Source organism: Malaclemys terrapin, chromosome 2, assembly GCF_027887155.1.
Source record: "Malaclemys terrapin pileata isolate rMalTer1 chromosome 2, rMalTer1.hap1, whole genome shotgun sequence".
Classification (NCBI taxonomy): Eukaryota; Metazoa; Chordata; order Testudines; family Emydidae; genus Malaclemys; species Malaclemys terrapin.
Genome location: NC_071506.1, coordinates 231,696,842 through 231,721,354, shown reverse-complemented (window position 1 = coordinate 231,721,354; position 24,513 = coordinate 231,696,842). Strand labels below are relative to the sequence as shown.

General features: G+C 42.7%; 1 protein-coding gene across 5 annotated transcripts in view; it reads left to right on the top strand.

Annotated features, from left to right (window-relative positions):
- Positions 1–145: 145 nt before the first annotated feature.
- Positions 146–24,513, top strand: part of BZW2 (basic leucine zipper and W2 domains 2) — an 80,811-nt gene continuing 56,443 nt past the window's right edge. The window contains exons 1-3 of one of the 5 annotated variants that reach the window (XM_054020375.1): positions 152–230; positions 3,075–3,152; positions 21,808–21,874. The gene's annotated coding sequence lies outside the window, so the exon portion shown is untranslated. Of the gene's footprint in view, positions 231–3,074; positions 3,153–21,687; positions 21,778–21,807; positions 21,875–24,513 lie in introns of those variants that run through there. The other 4 variants (XM_054020376.1, XM_054020373.1, XM_054020372.1 and 1 more) reach the window with 4 other exon arrangements.

Genomic DNA, 24,513 nt, shown 5'->3' with positions numbered 1-24,513 from the left:
CCACGCTGCCTTCTGCGCGGGGGAGGGCCCAGGCCCCCGCGCTCGGGGTGGTGGGTCCTGTCCTCTCCATTCCAATTCCCCCCCCCCCGTTAGTGGACTGATGGTATGGCCCAGGGGAGGGGGAGAACAGCTGGGGCGCTAATGTATCTCTGCGGCGCTGTCCTTCGCCGCTTCATTGTGTGTGGCTGCTGCGTGCCGGCTTGTGCTCCTGCGGCCGGGCAGCCCCAGAGGTAAGGGTGGCGGGACTCTCTGGCAGGGAGAAGCGTGAAGGGAGGCGGCAGACCCCCGGGGGCAGGGGAAGCGAGAGGGAGTTTGGCTGGGGGTGCGCGTGTGCGCGCGCCTCCATCCTGGACACGCTCCTCCGCAAATTGGCATCAGCCGGGCACCGAGCCGCCTGGCCCCTCTGGAGCTGGGTTATTGCGTGTGGTGGTTGTGGGAGCTCTCCGGGCACGGCAGCCCTGCAGGGAGGTGGAAACGAATGGCTCAGCCCTGCGTTGCCCCTCGTTTCACGGGCTGTGATGAAGCAGGTGGCTGCTTAGTTGTGTAGTATAACAAAAATAAGAGTTTGTGTGGAGCAGTGGGTCGGCTGCTGGGTACGCTGCAGTTTCAAACAGGGATGCCCACTACCACCCTGGGAGTTCAGGGGATCGCAACCTTTGCATTATAACGACCACCCCCACCCAATGGGTAGTTGGATTTCTCAGCTTGGTTGTGTTTTAAAATATGCCTCCTGCATGAATTATGGGCAGTGAGGTCTGACCCTTGTGGTATTATTTTAAATATATCACCATGTGATTTAAAAAAAGACTGCTGAGGTTATTTTTCAGGATTGCAAGTAACAAATTGTGGTTGCAGGTGTCTGCTGACTTGTGGGTCAGAAACACCTTTGGGGTTTGTTTAATTATGTCCAGTTCTATTTTATTTTTATGCTCACAGAGTTAATTACCTTTCAAGTAGATGGTTTTTTTTCCATCAAGACTCAAGGTTCAAGACTTGTGAAAATACGCAGTTGGAAATTTTACTAAATATGCATTTATACTCTTTATATCCATTTATACTCATCCATCAAAAGGAAATGGCATTGCAGTTATAAGAGAATGGATTAAAGTCCCAATGTAAAACTAACAGATCCATGAAATGCAACAGAGTCCGTTCAAGATAAATTGTCAACTGGAATTTTAATCTACCATATCCTGTACTACTTAATAGATGTGACATGAATTAAAGGATTTGTAAAGGGAAAATATAGGTTTGTGCCATTCTGTTGTTTTTCTGCTTTATAAGACCTGTACACTTGTTTCTGCTTCCCCCTACCCCCATTAGTAATTCAGTTAGGGTGGATTTTAAAAAACAGTAAAAATCAATTTTTTAAAATATATTTAAAATTAAATTTGAAACTGACAACCTAGGTTAAAGCCCAAACTTATTATAATCTATTAAAATCATTTAAATTTAAATTAAAAAATATTCAGGCAGTATATGTTTGCTGTTAACACTTTAAAGAACGTCAGTCTACTGTGCTGATGGAAGTCATTGGCTAAGCACCCGGCTAGAGTGTCTTGAAGTGCTAAACCAGCTGTAGACAATAGTATCCTCTTCTGCAGGTATACAGAGATTATCTTCATTTCAGTTTATTTAGCTAATTCAGTTCAATAAATAATTCATTCAAAGTTGAGAAACTGAGAGTTGAAAAAGCTACAAAGCTTGTTTTCCTCTTCCAGTATGATTAAAATAAGTTCTGAGAGGATGAGATTTGTAATTCTAAAATCTTGAAGGATATGGTGACCAGAAACATTCAGTTCAATCCATTAACTACAGATAATACTTTCTGTTGTTTAATAAATCAGCTAGTTTTAGATACAAATCATGTTAAACTTCTTTTTCCTTGTGTATACAGCACATTTAATTCTCACTGTTTAGAAAATTGTGCCTCATTTTAAGACGGAATTAGTTTTATTTAACTATAAAAACAATTTAAAAATGCTGCTTCTGTACATGCAGTATTTAATTGAATTCCAATTTCAATCCAAATGCAGCTTGACACAAATCATGAATTAAAATCGTTGTCTAGTAATAAGAAATGCATCGTTTGCCATTTTCTAACATAATTAAAGTAAAATTACGAATTTTAATAAATTTGTTAATCTATAAAATTACTTACACAATATCTATACACATTTATTTATCTCCCTGTATATCAAATTATGCCAGCCAATAAGAATAATCTTTTCTTTAGGAAAATAACAAAGTAAAAATGCGAATCAATATTAAAATTGAGTATTTAAATCAAGGTTTCTTGCTTGATGAGTTAAATTACTTTGAATTAGTTAATCCACCCTGAATTCAGATCTTGTCTACTTAAGAAGACTCTGGCTGACTGGAGAACTGGTCGTATTATGGCATCAGAAGTACCTAGGAAATGAAATCTGATAAATTTAGAGGGGAAGTAACTTTCATTCAGATTTTTAAAAACTCTTTATTTTTGTAGTTTATAAAGCCAGGAAGAATCATTGTGATCATCTAGTCCAGTGGTCCCCAAATTTTTTTTATTGAGTTCCCCTGCCCCCTTAATGGAACCTGTCTGCGCCTCCTCCCCTCCACCCCTTTCCCTGGGAACCAGGGTGGTGGCTGGGGCTGGAGCGGGGCTGGGGGCAGAGCAGGCCTGGGTGGTGCTCTCTCCCCACCCCCTGTGAGCACTGGCCTGAGCCCCACTGCACCCCGCTGAACGTTCCTCTGTGCCCCATGGGGGAGTGTGCCCCATAGTTTGAGGACCACTGATCTAGTCAGACCTCTTGCGTAACACAAGCCATAGGACTTTGAAGAATTAACTCCTGTTTGAATTAGAGCATATCTTTTAGAAAAACATCCAATCCTGATTTAACAATTGCCAGTGTTGGAGAATTCTTCATAACACTTGGTAGGTTGTTCCAATGGTTCATTATTCTCACTGTTTAAAAAATTGTGCCTCATTTTAAGACTGAATTAGTGTAGCTTCAACTTGCAGAAAGTGGATCTTGCTATACCTTTGCTAGATAGAAGACCTCTCTAATATTGCATTTCTGTTCCCTGTGTAGGTACATATAGACTGTGATCAAGTCACCCCTTAACCTTTTCTTTGACAAGCTAAGTAGACTTGAATCTTTCACTATAAGGTATTTTTTCTAATCCTTTAATAATTCTTGTGTCTCTTCTCTGACCCTTCTCCATTAAAATACTCAAGGATAAAGTGCTCTTTGTTAAGGATTCAACTCTCCATTCCTCTAACTGAGGGCTCAGAGAGCTTCCAATATGCATTTCTTAGGCTATGTCTACACTAGAGAGCTTACAGCAGCACAGCTGTACTGATGCAGCTGCGCTGCTGTAAGATCTCTTGTGTAGCTGCTCTATGCTGATGAGAGAAGCTCTCCTGCCAACATAGCCCTGCCCATACTGGCGCTTATGGTGGTGTAACTTATGTCGATTGGGGGGTGTGTTTTCACACCCCTGAGTGACGTAAGTTTTGCCGACATAAGTGGTAGTGTAGACGTACCCGTAGTCACCCGAGAAGCTTAATGAAAACAGGAAAGTAAAGTCTCTTCTTCTCTTGATGTTTCTTAAGAATTTTCAAGCTACATTGAGTTTATGCTGTTTTTTTGTTTCTTTCAGAGGTAATCTTTTAATCAAACAACTGAATTTTCTTTCATTGGTAGGTGCAAGTCAGATCATTATCATTTTATTTGAACATATTTTTGTGATGTTTAAATCCTGCTCCATTTTTTCAGTGGTGTGAATTGCCTCACTGAGTTTCAAAAATCAATGAAGTCCATAGATGTATAACGTATGTCTTGTTTTGTTGCTGTTGTTATAATAAATATACAAGTGCTTGTGAATTCTGTTTTATTGTACCCATACATTCCAGATTACTTCTCTTCTGTCCACTAGTTTTTAATTACTGGGACTGTTTGGATTGCCATGCTTTGCCATCGTCTCTTCCATTCAAAATTTAAACAAAAAACTTTAGCTGCTTTGTAAATGTTCTCTAACTAAATAGATTGACAAGTGAGGGAGGGCTGGTAGTGACCCCTGTGTTGAGATTGCTTATCACTTTCCATTAAAAAGGATTTGTGACTTTTTAATTTTGAGAAGCTCTGACATGGGGTTTCCAGAGCCCACACTAAGGTACAAGGAGTGTTGGAACGGTACTGGCTCAAGAAGGCCCTGCCTTTCAGCAGTTGCTGGGCATACTCCCTACGCAGTCTGGTGATAATCAGGCAAGATTGGAGGTTTTGTAGGTACCTGATGAGGTCTGAGATCAGGGAGCCTCTGGGAGGGACTGCTACCAACACCAGAGATGGGGAGAGAGCAGAGCCATAAGCCACAGCAAGCATAGGTGAGAAGGAGTACCCAGGAGAATGAACGGCAGCCTCCATGGATGTTGCCTTGAGTGGCATGGCATGGACTTTCCCCAGAGGGGACAATAGGAGGAATTAAGTGAGCTGCCAATGATTGACATGTTTTCTGACAATCTGTATTTCGTTGAAAAACAAAGAAATGACCCCAAAGTTGGAAAGTGCCTGCGAATAGGTCACCTGGGTCAATGGTGAGTTGCTGAAACCTCGATTCCTGAAACAATGGTCATACTTCAAGCTAGAAGTGAGAGAGAATATATAGAGCAGAGAAGGCCCATCAGATGGGGAAGGTTAAAGTGCAACTGCTTGTCCCAAAAAAGTACCCCAAGGAAATACTACACCTGGCACATGCCCTACCCTGTGAGGGGCACATTGGTTGGGGGGAAAAAAACTCCTAACCAAGTGATACTTTGTTTCTATTGGCTGGTATGAAAGTACTGCGTCTCCTGTCTGGAATGCCAGTGGACAAATCAAGGGAAAGTACCCTGGGCCCCGCTGATACCCCTCCCCGAGGAAGGGACCCTGTTGGACCTGGTGGGCCCATTGGAAAAGAATGCACCTGGATTCCAGCACATACTAGTCATATTTGTCTATGCTACAAGGTACTCTGAGGCAATTCCACTCTGCTCCATGAAGGCAACTACCCTGGAGCTCATGAAAATGTTCAACCAGGTGGGGATCCTTCAGGAGCTAATAACTGGCTGGTAGAGAGATTTAATAAGACCTTGAAAAGTATGCAGAAGTTAGTGGCCTTCGAACTTCCCAATTGGAACCAATTACTTCCATCACTCCTTTTGCCATCCCCAAAGTTCCTCAGGTATCAAAATGGATTCTCCCCATTCAAATTATTATAATGGAGACAGGCGAGGAGAGTAGTAGACCTCCTTGGGGAGATGTGGAAGGAACTAAGTTCCAAGGTCACAAACTCGGTACAGTATGTGCTGTGGCTGAGAGAGAAGTTAAAGACCTTTAGAGGAGTATGCGAAAATCTAGCCAATGGGCAAACACAGGCATACAACAAGGCAATTTTATCTGCAGTTCTGGGACAGACTCACCTGGTGTTCCATTACATAGAGACCGAAACAGGGGGGAAAGGATGAGAGAACTTTTGGTCATTGCCAAGGTGCATTTGGGAAATGGTATAGAAGGAACTGCAAGCTGTGATAGGTCTTGGGGTGGTTGAAGAGTCAGACAGTGAGTGGTGAAGCCCTATAGTGTTGATAACTAAATGTGATGGGTCGACCAGTTTCTGCATAGACTTCTGGAAGGTCAGCGTGGTGTCCAGGTTGACACCTAATGATGAATTGTTCAAGAAGTTAGGGGCTGCCAAGTATGTCACCACCCTTGACCTACCCAGGGGTTACTGGCATATCCCCTTGACTCCAGAGTCCTGCGAAAACATACCCTTTTAGATGTTGTTTGGCCTGTACCAATTTAAGATAATGCCATTTGGCCTGCGTGGCATGGCAGCCACCTTCCAAAGGCTTATGGACAAAGTGTTTTGGCCTCATGGTCAGTATGCAGCTGCATACAACTATGGCATCGTCATCTCTAGCAAGTCCTGGAATAAACATTTAAAACATGTTGCAGTGGTTTTTGCGGGCTCTCAGAAGTGCTGGACTTACAGCTAACCTTACCAAATGCCACCTACCTAATCCAAAGGTGATGTACCTGGGATATACAGTGGAGGGGTGTGTGTGTGCCTGTGGCCATTGGTAGGAAAACTCTGAACCTACCATGAAGTATAGGTACAGTGCTTCCTTGGACTGGCAGGCTGTCATAGGTGGTTTATCTCTAATATCACCATGATTGTGGCTCTGCTGATGGACCTGGTGAAAGATGCAGCCCCCCAGAACGTCCAGTGAAAAGATCAACTGTGTCGGGAACCCATCTTTTTCCACCCCGATTTTTTTTTTTTTTTTTTTGAAACCTTTCATCTTGCAGACGGATGCCTCCAATATCAGTCTGGGGGCCATGTTGTCCCAAGAGGTGAAGGGAGGAGAACACCCAATCCTTCACCTCAGCTGGAAATTGTGTCCTGGGAAGTGGTATACTCAGTGATAGAAAAGGAGGCCTTGGCAGTAAAATGGGCCATTGAAGCACTTTGCTATTATTTATGGGGACAGCCATTCCATCTCATGATGGATCAGGCACACCTCCAGTAACTGAGTGTCATGAAAGACCATAACCCGCGGATTCATATGCTGATACCTCTCACTACCACCGTACGAGTTTGAGGTACTGTATCAAGCGGAATTTGACTAGAAGAATGTGGATTTCATTTCATGGGACAGATAAGACTCATCCAGCGCTGGTGCCGTGACTACACTGCCATGTTAAAGCGCTGCTGCGGCAGCACTTTAACGTTGCTAGTGAAGACATACCCTTAGTGTGGACAGAGATTACATTGAACAAATTGGGGGCTCAGCATAGTAAAGTAGGGATGCACATTTACGTTCCTCCCTGTCCCTTTCCAGGGACCTGTCTCATGAGATTGTTTTGACATCAAGAAGTCCCATTTTTTTGTTAGCATTGGGAGCAATAGAGGAAGTTCCTTACCAACACAGGGGGAAAGATTTCTCTGCCTGCTACCTGATTCGCAGAAAGAAATGGTCTTTGGCCCATTCTGAACTTAAGAATGCTGAATGGCTTTATCAAAAAAATCAAGTTCAGGATGGTAACCCTTGCTTTTATTATCCTTTCCATGGAGACTGGATATTCTGCCCTCGACCTGCAGGACACGTACTTTCACATGGCAATTCATCTGGCCAGTGAAAGCTTCTTTGATTCATAATAAATGGTATGCCCTACTAGTGTACAGTCCTGCCCTTCAGTCTCGCCTCATCCTCAAGGATATTCACAAAATGGTGGTGGTGGGACATCTGTGCTGTCTAGGAATTCAAATTTTTCCCTACCTGGTTGATTAGCTAGTTTGAGAAAGAGTGAAGTCCCATATCTAGAACAGCATTCTTGTCATTAGAAATCTGTTCTCATCCAGGTCTAAGGCTATGTCTATGCTTATAGTGGCATATATTGTACAGCAACTGCACACCTGACTAGCACAAATATAAATAGCAGGTAAACAGGTGAGGGACTGCTTAAGCGCGCAGAGTACAGACATACCAGAACCTTAGCATATACCTACATAGCTCTCTGCATGCATATACTGCAGAAAGGGATCTGGGGGTCATAGTGGATCACAAGCTAAATATGTTTTTGGTTTGTCTCATGAGGAAAAAGGGGTCACATGCATCACCTACTGGTACAACTGGGAAAAATCTCTGAGTGGAGTGAATTGGGTGCACATACATCTAAAGTGGAATGTTTAGGTGTGCAACCCATCTCAAAGAACAGCTATTACTGTACAGGTAAGTAACTTTATTTTTCTTGATTAGGTCCTAAATCATAGATTAAGGTTGGAAGAGACCTCAGGAGGTCATCTAGTCCAACCCCAACTAAATCATGCCAGCCAGGGCTTAATCAAGCTGGGCCTGAAAAACCTCTAAGGATGGAGATTCCACCACTTCCCTAGGTAACCCATTCCAGTGCTTCACCACCCTCCTTGTGAAATAGTTTTTCCTAAGAACCAACCTAGACCTCCGCCTCTGAAACTTGAGACCAATGCTCCTTGTTTTGTCATCTGCCACCACTGAGAACAACCTGGGAACCCCCCTTCAGGTAATTGAAGGCTGCTATCAAATCTCCCCTCACTCTTCTCTTCTGCAGACTAAATAAGCCCAGTTCCCTCAGCCTCTCCTCATAGGTCATGTGCCCTAGCCCTCTAATCATTTTCGTTGTCCTCCGTTGGACGCTCTCCAATTTGTCCACATCCTTTCTCTAGTGGGGGGGCCCAAAACTGGACACAGTACTCCAGATGTGGCCTCACCAGTGCCAAATAGAGGAGAATAATCACTTCCCTCGATCTGCTGGCAATGCTCTTACTAATGCAGCCCAATATGCAGTTAGCCTTCTTGGCAACAAGGGCACAATATTAACTCCTATCCAGCTTCTCGTCCATTGTGATCCCCAGGTCCTTTTCTGTAGAACGGCCACTTACCAGTCGGTCCCCAGCCTGTAGCAGTGCATGGAATTCTTCCATCCTAAGTGCAGGACTCTGCACTTGTCCTTGTTGAACCTCATTAGATTTCTTTTAGCCCAATCCTCCAATTTGTCTAGGTCAATCTGGACCCTATCCCTACCCTTCAGTTTATCTACCACTCCCCCCAGCTTAGTGTCCTCCATGAACTTGCTGAGGGGCAATCCATCCCGTCATCCAGATTATTAATGAAGATGAACAAAACCGGCCCCAGAACAGACCCCTGGGGCACTCTGCTTGATACCAGCTGCCAACTAGACACTGAGCTGTTGATCACTAGCCATTGAGCCTGACGATCTAGCCAGCTTTCTATCCACCTTATAAATGACTATTTAGGATTGCTTTGTGCACTGAGTGATTATCAAGCTCAGTTTGCCTCTTTATTTTTGATGATTTCTCAGCTTGTTCATAGAATTTTCATTCTGCTTGCTCAGGTTTAAGGGCCCTTATTTATGCTGCACTGAAGGCAATAAACTGTCATCTATGTGTGTATCACTGTTAGAGCCTACAAATAAAAACAGTTCCATTCTGAGATGTCAGAGATACCATATATTTCATCTCAGGGTTGATGTGGGCGAATATTTTAAATGTGGGCTTGGGTAGATACAATTTGCTTGAATGCTTAAGTGATCACTGAAGAATATGATTTCTTCCCCAATTTGTGACAGTTGTTTTTCATTATTCTGGAAATACTGATTATCCATCCAAAGGCAACTGAAATATCCAGTAATAGTGCCACATTGACAAAGAAAGAAAAATTGTTTTCATTTGTCAACTTCTATTGGTTCTCCCTGGAATGCTTGTGGACTATATTCCAGTTCTGTGATGTCTAAGGACACTTCTAAATTTGTTGTACCAGACCCTAAACATAATTAGGTGATAGGCTAGCTAGATGAGATGTACAAGAAAGCTGGTCATTTGTAGGTATACAATGTTTCAAATTTCTCTTGTTCAATTTGTTCCCAATCCAGCAGAGCATATGCAATATGCTCTTCTCATATAGTAACTTTTATTTATATGTTACATAGGAAGCTCTTGGTGAAAGTTTTTACATACTGTATTACTCTTCTGTTGATTTTTAGTTCCCAAGAACACAGGAAAGCTCTGCCAGGAAAAATAAATTGGTAGTGATTCTTACCACATGATAGAAATCTCGCTTATAGGCAACCATTTGTTTCTATGCTTCATAGAGCTTTGGAAGTTGGAAATTCTTTTTAAAAAGGACTTTCACACAGTGAACATCTTTAAATTCATTGTAACAGGATGATCTACTTTAGGTCTATGAATTGGAATGTAGGTCTCCTGAACTGAGTAATCCTGATGTCAGATAGTTGAGTCTTGCATAAAGGTGCATTATAATTAAGTGATGAGTCGTGCTGGCAGATGGATCTTGCTAGCTCCAACCAGGCTATAAAAGAGGGTGAATTAGCCCTGGCCAGAAGAAAGAATTAGGGTTGGGAAAGTCATGCAGTGAAAACCTTAGGAACAGAGATGTCATGCAGCAAAACCTTTAGAAAAATGGGAAAGATGTAGAGACAGATTAGTGGGGTTTATACTTAGTGGTTGTTCTAGTTGACAGTAAAGGTAAACTCCAGGAACATGGCAAATAGACAATATCAAATACATAATCTGTTCAGAGGAGACAAGGGGAAAGCGGGAGAAATTGGTAGCCCTACCTACACAGTTCTTGACCTCTGCAGGTGGGTGGGAGAGGGTTATTGGTGACTTCATGTTTATAGTCAAAGCCCAGCGTATCAGGCGGTAAGTGGAACAGGATTTCTTTAGCTTTCCAATATGGCAGACTGGACATTGTATGAATGATTCAGGTAAACTAAAAAATGAAGATATTTACTGAAATTAATATAAAATTGACTGTTTTACTGTTAATGATTGTATCATTCATTTCTCTTACTCTGTCCCTAATTTTTTTAATTTTCAGTGTGCTGCAGATTTTATATAGATAATTAATACCTATACATGTGTAGCTATCTAGAAATTGTTGGGGGTAAACTGGAGATCTAAGCATCTGAGTAGGTGACTATTAAGTCTTTTCACACACAAGAAGGATTGAGATGTGGTTTAGGACTAAGAGATAATTACAGTAGTTGATTATCTGCTAAAATGATTAGCAGTGACATAGCTAGTAATCATGACATTTTAGACTGACATAATTAGGCTTCAGAAATAATGCAACTTAGATGAATTCAGTGATTCACACTTCTCAAATACTTTTTCAGTCTGTGCACATGGAAAAACTACATTTTGGCTCACGTTTGGGAGGGAAGGCTTTCTTCACAACCTTAAATATAAGATCTAACTTAAAAGCAAAAGCTCATGCTGAAGAACAATTATGTGGCAAATTCTGTTGCTGTAGCATGGGACCCTGCCCATAGGTTCTGTGTTCTAGTGACATACAGTGTTTTATTTAGTAGTTTTCTAGAACCAAACCTCCTCCCTTCTTTAGCGGAGTCAGGTAGCTGAAGCACTGGAACTGTCCAAGTATCCGCTTCCCCATCTCACTGTTGCAAGAGACAACGTTGTCAGTAAAAGACTTATTCTTTCTCTCACTGCCTTGTGATGAGCTATGACCCATGCATGGCTTTGAAATTGTCTGGTACTATACAATTCTCTCCCCCCCACCCCCTTCGGTGGTATCTTCGGAGAATTACTCTCAAATGAATGGTCTAGTCCCATCTCCATCCCCCATTTGTGAAAACCCCAGCTGACAGTTTTATTTTATTTTCTGTCTTTTGAGTTTGGACAGATTATTTATTTAGCCTTAATACATTTTTCAGTCTGGGGGTGATAAACACCAAAGTAGTCCAAGTTGATTGAAGCATAGTTGCAACATTTAACATTTTCCCAGGAACACTGTTTTATTTCCATTTTGTTGTGTTCCTTTTGACTCTCTCATTCTGTACCCAGTGGCTGCAATTTACTGTTGGTTGATAGATCTTGACAACATTTGAATGTTATAAACAGCATCGATGTGGGGAGAAAAATGGCACACACCTTTAACTGTGCTGAAATTCCTTTGACTATGAATAATTTTTGGCATGACAGAGTGGGTGTATGGTAGGATTTAACTGATTACTCATGGTAGCAAGAATGTGCAATAAAAATAGGAACAACTGGCACACATGAGTTGTTGTCATTACAGACTTCAAGTAGATGCAACCTAAAGAGTTTGTATTGGGATTTGAATAAATACTAATAAAAAACAAGCCACACACACAACCACAAACCAATCTAAGTGCCCCATTATTTTGCTGATTTCATACCTGAAAACCTGCTGCCATATCGTACTGTTCCTATAGAAAATTTTCAAGTAATTTTAAAAAATAAATGGATTCAATACTGACATTCAATTTAGATTGTAACCGTGTAATTTCTTACAGAATAAGGCATTCTACTAGGGATGGAATTTCTTAACAATATGGGTGATCAACAGGCCCACAGTACCATAAGTGAAGTGAAACAGTATGATGTCATCTTTAAATTCACAATGCGGACTATGGTAGGGAATTTTACTCCACGATTTCCCACTGATGCTGTGCTGGTGTTAATGTGGTGGGCACTCTACTGTAGACGAGGTTTTAGCCTTTGAAGTTTATGGCGTTTTTGCCACCACATCAAGTAACTGTGCTCCAGTCTTGTGTAGGTGAAATAGTGGTAGATAAAATGTATGTGTTCATACAGTTCTGGAGAACCCGGACAGTTTTTTTTAAAGTGATCCAGTACACTATGCCACAACTCAGTTGGCTTTGTTTTTAATCTGATTGCAGTGTTACTGCATGTCAGTAATACAGAAAAGCAGATACAAATTAGAGAAGGGACATGCTAATCACTCTGCTTTCTAGCTCTTAAGGTTTACACTGCTATTTTATTTGACTTGAAAGTATAAAACTATTTCTCAACCTGAAATTTCAGTCACATTAATGTACTATACATGTGCAAAATGTATCATCTGATTGTTTTGAGCAGAATTACATCAATAACTGCCTAAAAAACAGAAACTTCATATGTCTGATAAAGTGGTCTCTGTCCATCTGAATATTTACTGGTTTATATTATATCATGGACTTTAGGAATAACTATATCACCAATGTTACTGGCCTCTCTGAAAATATCTATCTTTTCTGGATTGTAACTAACCAACCATGAGAGAGAAGAAATCGCCACAGGGATTAGGAGACTGGTAATGAGATATGGAGTGTTATTAATTGGTTGTAGGGTTTCTCTTTCCTAGTGAACATTGCTCACAGCATAATTGACGTGAACTGACATTTTTGGAGTATCTGAGTTAGTTTCTACATATGTATAACATCCAACATCACTGCCAATTACATCCTGCACTGTATCTTTTTAACCAGGGAATATTAGAATTCCAGTTTCCCAAAACTGGTTTAATAACCTGAGGTTAAAAAGCAACACGTTAACTTGGTGGTCTGCCTTATCTAGCACATTTTCTCAAAAGAAGAGAGAATCCTCCTCTAAAACTTGCATTGCTGCTTACAGCAGTTGGCTTTTATTAAAGCAGAGGCCTTCACTGCGTAAAAGAAATTGAATGTCTTGCCTGTTAATAATAATAACTCTTTCCTGTATGTGTGTTTAGTTGATGAAATAAACATGTAAAAGCATAGGCAACACACTTATGTCAAGTAAGAAACCTATATATACAGAATAAATGATAGTTTAACAAAATGCCTCTCTCTCTCCATGACAGATAGGAGCTGCACTGAGAAGTCAGGAAGGCAGATTCCCTTAGAGGAGTATCATTTGCCACTAGAGTTCTTGCTGTATGGTTAGTGCTTGAAAAATCCACATAATGACAAGTAGGGAACTCTCCTGGCAGCTGGAGGCATTGTTTTCTGTAAGAATCTACACTTGATTTTTTTTTTTTAAATCTAGCCCTTTATCATTCTGAAGACAACCTATAGGATTTCCTCTACTACAATGCTGTATTTCTGAGTCAGTGGAAAAGCCTCACTGCCTTTGCTGGTGCTTAGAACTTTAAGTATCAGAAAAGTGAAACTGTGAAGTCTCTCGGATAAGTTTTACTGGTGCTATTAATTGCAGCAGTGACACTGGAAAAAATGTCATTCACTCTGCTACTTCTGGAGAAAGCTAGCATAAGTAGAGGCAAGCACTAAAAGCTATTTGTTGGGGGAGGATGACCTAACAAAGCAGAAGAGATGGGTAGTATAGAAGAGGACCCCACTCTCTCATACCAGCCAGCAGTATGGTGTTGCTGACAATAGCGGTACTCACTTCTGTCCAATAGTCAGGAGACTCAAGAATTGGGAAAAGAGGACAGAGGGAGAAAATGGATCCTTCTAACTTCCAGCATGGGGATGGGGAGTTTCAAACTCATCAGGTCCCTACTAGCCAGAGACGACATCTAGCCATCTAGAAGATGAAGCACTTCAGCAGGGTCTCAGGACAGCACCCTGGTGGGAATCTATGCCCTTCCCTTCACCAATTGGGTGTGTGTGTGGGGGGGGGGGGGAGGGTTGGGGTTGGTGGGGTTGCTGGTGCTCCCTTTCGTCACCCAGGTCTTTCATACTGTCTCGTATCTAGCTGGTGTAGTACTTTTGTTAGCAGGTGTCTGATAACCTTTTAAATTCCTGAATAAATTACTTCTACAATAGAAAAGACATAGGGTAATTCTAATAAATAGGTTTCTCCCAATTGCATTATAGATTAGCTCTGCTACAACCTCTTCTGCTGAAGTTTGTTTAAATTTGATTGGGCCAAGATGTGGCATTACAACATACTGGTACCTCTTTCATGTTGCTGCCTTATTCACCAGAATCTCATCTTACTTTTTCTCTTTCTCAATCTCTAGCCATTATGGTTTCCTAGATAAAGTCTGTTTACATTTTTTAAGGCTAAACAATACAGCAATGCATTTGAAAAATCATAGTTTGAACATCTGCAAAATGTCTTAAGTGGCTTCTGGTGTAAGTGGAATGAATTTTGTCTGTGAAGCTTGGAAGAGTACTGTACTTTACTTTCAATTTTTTTTTCTAATTTGACCCCTAATTATACCAACCCCTCTCATCCACTTCTTCTCCCATGGGATATTTGTTTTGGAAGGACATGCCAAATGTGAGTTTGTACCTGATTGGCGTTCAGTTAAGGTATCTTATTTAGAAATACTGTAGTATCCCAAAATGTACATTGTTTTGACATCCTCTAGCAGCACATAACTCTTGCGAGAAGAATGCTAAATGAAAAGTTTCTAGTAGTACATAATCCTCACAAAATTATCTTATATCTGTTCCTAATCAGTTCCTGAAAAAAAGTCCATTACTGATATTTAATTTTTCAAGTGTCAGCTGCTAATACATGATGATATACACTTTTCCCCTCTCCTTCATTTTATTTCCACCAGGCATTGATAATAAAGAAAAATTTCCACCTAGTTATATTTAGTACCTACTATATTTTGTAATCTGCTACTACACTATCTTAATGTATTCTTGAACATGATATCCAGTAGCAACTGAGGCACTCTTCCAAATATGAAAGTAGAGTTCGGTATCTAGTTGTCGTACGTGCTACATTGGGGTGGCCAACCGGAGCCTGAGCAGGAGCCAGGATTTACCAATGTACATTGCCAAAGAGCCACAGTAATACGTCAGCAGTCCCCCATTAGCTCAGTCCCAGTGCCTCCTGCTCACCAGCAGTCCCGCCGATCAGCGGCTCCCCCACACTTCCCAATCAGCTGTCTTGTGGCATGCAGGAGGCTTGGAGGGAGAGGGGGAGGAGCAAGGGCAAGGCAGGCTCAGGGGAGGGGGCGGGAAGGGGTGGAGTGGGGGCAGGGCCTGTAGCAGAGCCAGGGATTGAGCAGTGAGCACGTGCTACACTGGAAAGTTGGTGCCTGTAGCTCCAGCCCCGGACTCGGTGCCTATACAAGGAGCTACATATTAACTTCTGACGAGCCACATGTGGCTCTGGAGCACAGGTTGGCCACCCCTGTGCTATAGAGTAATAAGCAAAATCCGTTCATAACACGGGAGGTAACTTTCCAGCAGAGAAACACAGGATTAATAATGGTCACTTTTATATTTAAATATAATCTAAATTAATTTAGATTTTGGTACTCTCAGGTTAAATATCATCTTATTCCATAAGTAGTCCATTTAAATTACTTGTGGAGTAAGGTGCTACTGGGTGTGAGTGAGGGTATCAGAATCTGACCTTCATTTAGTACATGCTGCATCCCTAGTGCTGGCCATTACAGGCACAACGCCAAGGTAAAAGTGGAGGCTTCCAGTGCTGTTCCCTTGCTGCATTTGTGCTGTGGATAAATAAAACTCTCCAGTCTCTAGTGTTCTTGAGCTGGCATTTTTTTGTAAGACCTATATTTTCTTTTGGTGGGGTCAGGGAATGACTCTGGAAATACTGTAAAACCTGAAATTAACTGGATACTGGTCAGTTTCTGCTCCCCAAAGGGCTGTGAAAGTGATAGGGTCTTGGCAGTTTCCCTTTGCTGCTCCAGAAGAGTGATGCTATTCAGGGAGGAGAGGATGGTGGTGGCTATAAAATAGGAGAGGGGGAGTCCCTCCCAATCCCTGCATCTCCCCACCCCGTGGCTCAGAAGCAGCAGAGGATTAGATCTCTAGCTGCTCTTTTTTCCTAACCAGCATCAGTGAAACTTCTTGGCTGTAGGGAGCGACATTGCTACTCTTTACAACAATACTGGCCAGCAGTGAAACTAGCTCAGACTTAGCAATAACTTTCACCTTTTAGACAGAGACCAAATCTGGAAAGGCTTAACCCTCTCTTCCCCCCCCCACCCCACCCTCACCCCCCAGCTGAATTTCTCAGAAAGTTATGGGTGTAAGAAAATATTTATAACAGAAAATGTTTTAGAGCTGTAATTGCAGCAGTTGCTGCCTGGCGACAACTGTGATGAGCATACAAGTTGCGTAAAAGGTGTTCCTTGGTTTTGCTCTTCACACACTATACTAATTAACTCTGATATGCCTGTGGAGATAGAGGAAAAAATAATCTGAACACCAGCTAAATATCACAGTGGGAAGCTTGACAAAAAATTGGCAAGAAACTGTAGTTACATCACATCCAGCTACATCCGCTCTAACCTGGCATCTCCTTATGATAATGTGTTCATCACTACTGAAAGGGATTTATGAATTCTCCACCTACAGGTTTTGTTAGTTCATAATCTGAATCACTGCTACTTTTCCAGACAGCACAAACAGCTGTGTGCTGTTTACTGGCATGTTTTGTTTTCTCTAGTAGGATTGTTCAAGGCAGCTCTTCTAACATAGTGAACGCCAGTGAAAGTGAGGTGGGATCAGAGGCTAAAATAGGGATAGAACAAGTTAAAAATTAGTTAGACAAGTTAGATGTTTTCAAATCATCAGGGCCTGATGAAATACACCCTATAATACTCAAGGAGCTCAGTGAGGCAATATCGGCATAATTAGTGATTATCATCAAAAAATCATGGAAGACGGGAGAGATTTCAGAGGCCTGGAAAATGGCATTATATTTGTCCATCTATAAAAGGGAATAAGGACAACCTGGAGAATTACAGACCAGTCATCTTACTTTCAGTACCTAGAAAGATAATGGAACAAATAAGTAAGCAATCAATTTGCAAACACCTAGAAGATAATAAGGTGATCAGTAACAGCATGGATTTGTCAAGAACAAATCATGTCAAACCAGCCTGATAGCTTTCTTTGACAGTGTAATAAGCCTTGTGGATAGTGGGGAAGTGGTAGATGTGCTATATCTTGATTTTAGTAAAACTTTTGATACTGTCTTGCATGACCTTCTCAGAAACAAAACTAAGGAAATACAACCTAGATGGAGCTACTTTAAGGTGAGTGCATTATTGGTTGGAAAACCGTTCCCAGAGAGTTATCAATGGTTCACAGTTTAGATGGAAGGGTAGATCAAGTGGGATCCGTTCTGGGTCCGGTTCTGTTCAATATCTTAAGTGATTTAGATAATGGCATAGAGAGTACACTTATAAAGTTTGCGGATGATACTAAGCTGGGAGTGGTTGCAAGTGCTTTGGAAGATCGGATTAAAATTCAAAATGATCTGGACAAATGGGAGAAATGGTCTGAAGAAAATAGGATGAAATTCTATAAGGGTAAATGCAAAGCACTCCATTTAGGAAGGAACAATCAGTTGCACACATACAAAATGGGAAATGACTGCCTAGGAAGGAGTACTGCAGAAAGGGATCTGGGGATCATAGTGAATCACAAGCTAAATATGAGTCAACAGTATAACACTTGGAAAAAAAAGCAAACATCATTGTGGGATGTATTAGCAGGAGTGCTGTAAGCAAGACACAAGAAATAATTCTTCTGATCTACTGCACGCTGATTATGCCTCAACTAGAGTATTGTGTCTAGTTCTGGGTGCCACATTTCAGGAAAGATGTAGACAAATTGGAGAAAGTCTAGAGAAGAGCAACAAAAATGATTAAAGAAAACATGACCTATGAGAAAAGATTGAAAAAACTGGGGTTATTTAGTCTGGTGAAGACTGAGGAGTGACATAATAGTTTTCAAGTACATAAAAGGTTGTTACAAGGAGGAGGGAGAAAAATTGTTCTCATTAGCTTCTGAGGATAGGACAAGAAGCAATAGGCTTAAATTGCAGCAAGGACAATTTAGGTTGGACGTTCGGAAAATCATCTTGTCAGGGTAGTTAAGCACTAGAATAAATTGCCTAGGCAGGTTGTGAATTGTCTAACCTGCTCTTAAAAATCTCCAATGACAGAGAAACACCTGTCAGGGATGGTCTAGATTGATGGTCCCCAAACTGTGGGGTGCACCCCCCTAGGGGGGCCTGGAGGAACTTGGGGGGGGGGCACAGCAGAGCCAGGGCCAACTCCCACGAAGGATGGGGTGGGAGCACCATTCAGCCCCACTCCGCCCCCAGCCCTACATCTGGCCCCAGCTCCAAGCCCTACATCTGGCCCCATCCCTAGCCTCTGCCCCCAACTGTGGCCCAGCTGCAGCTCTATTCCCAGCCCCACCCTCAGCCTTGGCCCCGATGGATGAAACTCTGGCCCCAGCCCCACTCCCAGCCCCTGCCCTGCCCCCAACTGTGGCCCCAGTCTTGACCCCCCCCATACCCAGTCCATGCCTGGCTCCGAGGCGCAGATGGGGTAAGTGGGGGAGTGACCCTGAAAACTTTGGGGACCACTGATCTAGATAATACTTGAGTGCAGGGGACTGGACTAAAAGACCTCTCGAGGACCCTTCCGGTCCTATGATTCTGTGATTCTTTGTGCCACTGGAGTCCTGCAACTCATTACTTGGTAGTTTGGCTCTTAAACTCTGAGCCTGGAACCAAAAAAAAGATGCTGCTTTGACTTTTTGTGGTGTGGTGAGAGATTAGACATTTAGTACATTTCCCAGAAGTATAGAGACTCAGAAATCTCCTAGTCATGGTATCTGATCTTCCGCATGTAGATTAAAGATGGCCAGTTAAAAATATAGGTGGGAGGTTCTGTTTCTCTGTAACTCATGCCTTCTAGGTCTTGTCTATACTGGGGAAAGAATTCCAATTCTTGCTAAGGTGAGAACCCTAGTACTAATGGTGCTCCAGCAGCTCTTTTAGCATTATAGCAATCAAATGTGCTCAGCACAAGTCTACGCAACATGGTGTTGAGCGCCACAGCTGGAACCAGAAGGCTGTCTATACCTAGTGTCGTAACCTACCAAAGGGGATAACTTTTTTTTGTTAAAATTCCCAGTGTAGGTAGATAAAAATCTCAGCAGAGTTTAAGTAGTATCTCACATTTGACAATGCCTGGCATTGATTTACCACTTTCTGTAGTCATTATAGTGAATTTTTACTGCGATGGACCAACTGTTACATATAACTTGATCTTGGGCATATTAATGGTGTTTGGAGAATCTTTGATGCTTCAGAGATTCAGAGCTTCTGTTAAGATAACTAGACTAAAATAATGCCTTTTAATAATACGTGGTATGGAAATAGGTTTCCAATATTTCCTGTTTTCATTCCAAGCTTGATATCTTACAAGAATTGAGGCTTGTAGATATTTCAGCTTCTAGTCTTGGCAGAAAATGAAGAGGGCTATGAAGGTTTTAGAAAAACTAAAAGTTAATTCTTGATTTTGGTTTCCCCTCTCCCTCTCTTTCCCTCTTCCCCACCCCAAACCTCATATTGTGTTTTTGGTTCAAGCCTGTTGCTTTTCTTTTATCTGAACCATTTAGCCTGTCACTGTTTGTTAATTTGGGGCTCCCATAAGCTGGCTCAAGGCAATGAGGACATTTGAGTACAGCTGTCAGTATCTAATTATAAAGACTACTAAACAGCTACAACTGTTTGTTTTTGCCCCTTTCACCATGTGATGTTAGATCAAAATAGGTTAAAGAGACAGCAAAGTGTAAATTTCACAAGTTCAACCCATACAGTTTTCAGAAGAATGTAAGCAACTAGTGCTATTTCATTTTGCAACAAAAGACCTATATCTAGATATATCTAGAGCAGGGGTGGGCAAACTACGGCCTGGGGGCCGCATCCGGCCCTTCAGACCTTTTAAGCTGTGGAGCGGGGTCCAGGGCTTGCCCCACTTCACGCAGCTCCCAGAAGCAGCGGCATGTTCTCCCTCCGGCTCCTACGCATAGAGACAGCCAGAGGGCTCTGCACACTGCCCCAGCACCAAGCACCGCCCCTGCAGCTCCCATTGGCCGGGAACTGTGGCCAATGGGAGCTGCAGGGGTGGTGCCTGCGGACAGGGCAGCGCGCAAAGACGCCTGGCCGTGCCTCTGCTTAGGAGTCATAGGGGGACCATGCCGCTGCTTCTGGTAGCTGCTTGACGTACACGTCGCCTGGAGCCTGCACCCCTGACCCCCTCCCATGCCACAACCCCCTGCCCCAGCCCTGATCCCCCTCCCATCCTCCGAACCCTTCGGTCCCAGCCCAGAGCACTTGCCTGCACCCCCAATCCCTCATCATCCCCCAGAGCCCGCACCCCCAGCTGGAGCCTTCAACCCATCCCCGCACCCCAACCCACAATTTCATGAGCATTCATGGCCCGCCCCACAATTTCCACACCCAGATGTGGCCCTCGGGCCAAAAAGTTTGCCCACCCCTGATCTAGAGAGAGTTGCAAAAGATTTGAGTTCTTATTGCTGTATCAGAGCCATCCATACTAACATACATAAGAGGAGGACAGAGAACCCAAGGAACTAGGTGTGGTTCATCTTGTAGAGTTTTTTACTGTTTAGTGGATTTTGGAAATGAGTTTGAAGAGGTTCCAGTCCTTGCTTATCCCCAGGATCCATAGGGAACCCTTCTGGGATGTGATATGGGCTGCCCTGTGATATTGTCCAGCCTGGTCTGCCCCAGGCAGCCTAGCTCTGCCTTTGATATAATCTCCTGTCTTGGAAGTATTTTTGGATATGGACCAGAAATGAAAACTGCCCTTAGCAGCATTAACTTCTACAAAGAGATCTTTTGGGTCATGAGGAGAGAATCAAGAGCAGGTGTGCCCCAATCTCCGCCCAGCCACTCCTAACTTTTGTGGAACTGCAGTTGGGTGAGAGGCATGCTGAAGAGTCACTACTTCCTGTGTTCCTCCTTTCCCCCCGCTATACTTCTCTACTCCCAGAGACAATCAGAGTTCTTCTACTTGGAATTACAGAACACTCCTTTCCTTTGGCTCATTTCAGTGTAGAGATCTTATGTAAAAGTTCAAGGTCCTGAGTGTTTTGTTGCCTCATTATACATTATAGGTCCGTTTTGTTGTGAGCAACACATTGTATACAACTTAAAGTTCAAGATGTGTATGTTCTTTATCTGCAGTCCCTATAGTGTTGACACAGGAGTTGCTTTAAAAAATCACTTGGCAAAGTTTTCCCTTATGGTTAGAATTTAATTTCAAAAGTCTCTTTTCTTTTTTTTAACTGGAAACTTTTCCTCCATATACATTTTATTTATTTGATAACAGAATTGTGAAATGTGACTTTCAGTGTGTTACATTGTCTGCACTGTGGATGGGTGTATTTAGCTCTTTAGAAAGAAGCTATTTTGCTCAGGCTAGTGCTTCTGCAATTTCCTAATGAAAGTGTTTTTGCTCCTGAGCCAGTGCTTTAGTGAGTACCTTATAAAGGCTGGCCCTCACTAGAGCAGATTAGAGCGCAATGCATTTAAAGCTAAATATAGAACATAGAACAAGGCAAATCCTATGCTGCTCCTAATAACTACTCAAGAGTCACTGCTGTTGTAATGAACTTTTGTTGATTAAATTTACCGCAAGTGGTAAGTCTTGTTTTGTTTGTTTGTTCGCAGGTTCTATTAAAGGGCATCTCTTTGATGTCCAGAAAAACAATTTTAAAATCTAATTGTCAAGCTTCAGGTATGTGAAAAATGTTTTTTAGTATTGAAAAGAGAGACCTCCCCATCCCCCACCACAAGGAAAATGTGCAGTAGTAAACATTAATATAAAAACAGAAGACTGCACAGCTGCTGGGAAGTCTTATCTACTTCATGGTGGGGAAGGCAGGCTGGCTTTCCATTCTGCTACCCCAAAGGAAAGCTGGTGTTTTTTCACCGAAGAAGTTAAAGTGTATTAATTCAAGTCTGCTGGCTTGTTTATGCTCTGAAGGGTTGTGACAATAGGATTAATTAATGTATATTGTATAGTTTGCTTTGTTTTTCTTTTCCAGACTGCTGTAAGGTTTCTGTATCCTCTTGAAACTAACATCATTATGTTAGCTGCAATGAGAAAACATTCTTCCCAACCAAATGAAATACTATGATGACTAGCAGAACACAAACATAAAATCCACTATTAGTAGCAGACTTACAGAAATGCACTTTTTTATTTTAGTACATATCAAACTCTTTCACAAATGATTGGTTGTTACACAGGCAAAATAGATATGTCAGATCTAGCTGGTCACTAGCTAGAAGACTTAAAACCTGCAGGTACTGGTGGTGGTATTATCTGTCTACTTCATGTAGAAAGCATTTACTGGTGTCGGATGGTAAAGGGATATATCTGTCTTTCTCCATCCTCCTCCTCTGAAGTTCCTGAGCACTCCACAAGAGAGACTGCTGCACTCTGCTCATTGGAGAGCCTCAGCTCCTACAACACTTTCTAAGCTTCACTGTACCATCTCATTCACTATCCTTGATTTTAACTCACAGAATGCAAGTAAGAACATAAGAACGGCCATACTTTGTCAGACCAAAGGTTCACCTAGCTCAGTATCCTGTCTTCAGACAGTGGCCAATGCTAGGTGCCCCAGAGAGAATGAACATAATAGGTAATCATCAAGTGATCCATTCCTTGTCGCCCATTCCCAGCTTCTGGCAAACAAAGGCTAGGGATACCATCCCTGCCCATCCTGGCTAATAGCTATTGATGGACCTATCCTCGTGAATTTATCTAGTTCTTTTTTGAGCCCTGTTATAGTCTCGGTCTTCACAACATCCTCAGGCAAGGAGTTCCACAGGTTGACTGTGCGTTGTGTGAAAAAATACTTTATTTTGTTTGTTTAAACCCGCTGTTTATTAATTTCATTTGACCCCTAGCTCATGTGTTATGAGGAGGAAATAACACTTCCTAATTTACTTTCTCCACACCAGTCATGATTTTATAGACCTCTATTATATCCCCCCTTAGTCATCTTTTTTCCAAGCGCAGAAGTCCCAGTCTTATTGATCTCTCCTCATACGGCAGCCGATCCATACCCCTAATAATTTTTGTTGCCCTTTTCTGAACCTTTACCAATTCCAATATATCTTTTTTGAGATGGGGCAACCACATCTGCACACAGTATTCAAGATGTGGCCGTACCCTGGATTTTATATAGAGGCAATATGATCTTTTCTATCTTATTATCTATCCCCTTCTTAATGATGCCCAACATTCTGTTTGCTTTTTTGACTGCTGCATATTGAGTGGATGTTTTCTGAGAACTATTCACAATGACTCCAAGATGTCTTTCTTGAGTGGTAACAGCTAAATTTAGACCCCATTATTTTATATGTATAGTTGGGATTATGTATTCCAATGTGCATTACTTTGCATTTATCCACATTGACTTTCCTCTGCCATTTTGTTGCCCAGTCACCCAATTTTGAGAGATCCTTTTGTAGCTCTTCACAGTCTGCCTGGGACTTAAGTAGGCAAGTACATTGCCAGAAGGTTGGCTACACAGTTTAACTGTACCTTCTTTAAAATGTTCTTAATTTCTGGTAAAACTGTAGCTTGTTTGTTGGTTTGTTTTTGAGAGAGAGGATATTCTCAATATGCAAAACTGTAACTGCTGGTTGGGTCTTGTCTTATGTTACAACTTGAAGGCAGCAAAGCCAATCATAGGGTTACCATCCGTCCGTATTTCCCCGGACATGTCCGGCTTTTGCATCTCTAAATAGCCGTCCGGGAGGAATTGGTAACAAGGTTAAAATGTCCGGGGTTTTTTTCTCCCTTGCCTCCCTCCCTCCCTTCCATGCAGAGTGCAGCTGCTGATTGGGCGGCTGGGCTGATTGACCAGCTCCCATTGGCTTCCAGCAGCCAGAGCCCTCCCCTGCTCTCCCCTCCCTCTGTCTGCAGCCCTGTGTAACACACAAACCGACCCACCAGGCAGCGTGTTTTGCAAACACGTGGAGCCAGAATGGTAAGGGGAGTCTGGGGGGGGGGCAGTCAGAGAGCAGGGGGAGTGTTGGATGGGTCCCCGGCCTCCACCTGCAACCCCCCCCCCACCTCCCTGCCTAGGGTGACCAGATCACCAAAGACAAATATCGGGACGCGGGGGGGGTGACGTGGGGGGGCGTGGCGGGGGGCGGGGCCAAAAAAAAAAAAAAAACCTTCCTCCGCAAGCGCTGGAGGGAGGCCCGGGAGACTCAGGGGAAGCGCGGGGCCAGGGTAAGAGTCCGGCCTGGTCCCGAGAAGGCAGGACTCAGTTGGGTGGTAAGGAGAGGAGGGGGGCGGCCCGCGGGGCCAGGCAGCGGCTGTTCTCACCCCTGGGCAGCGGGACACGGGAGCAG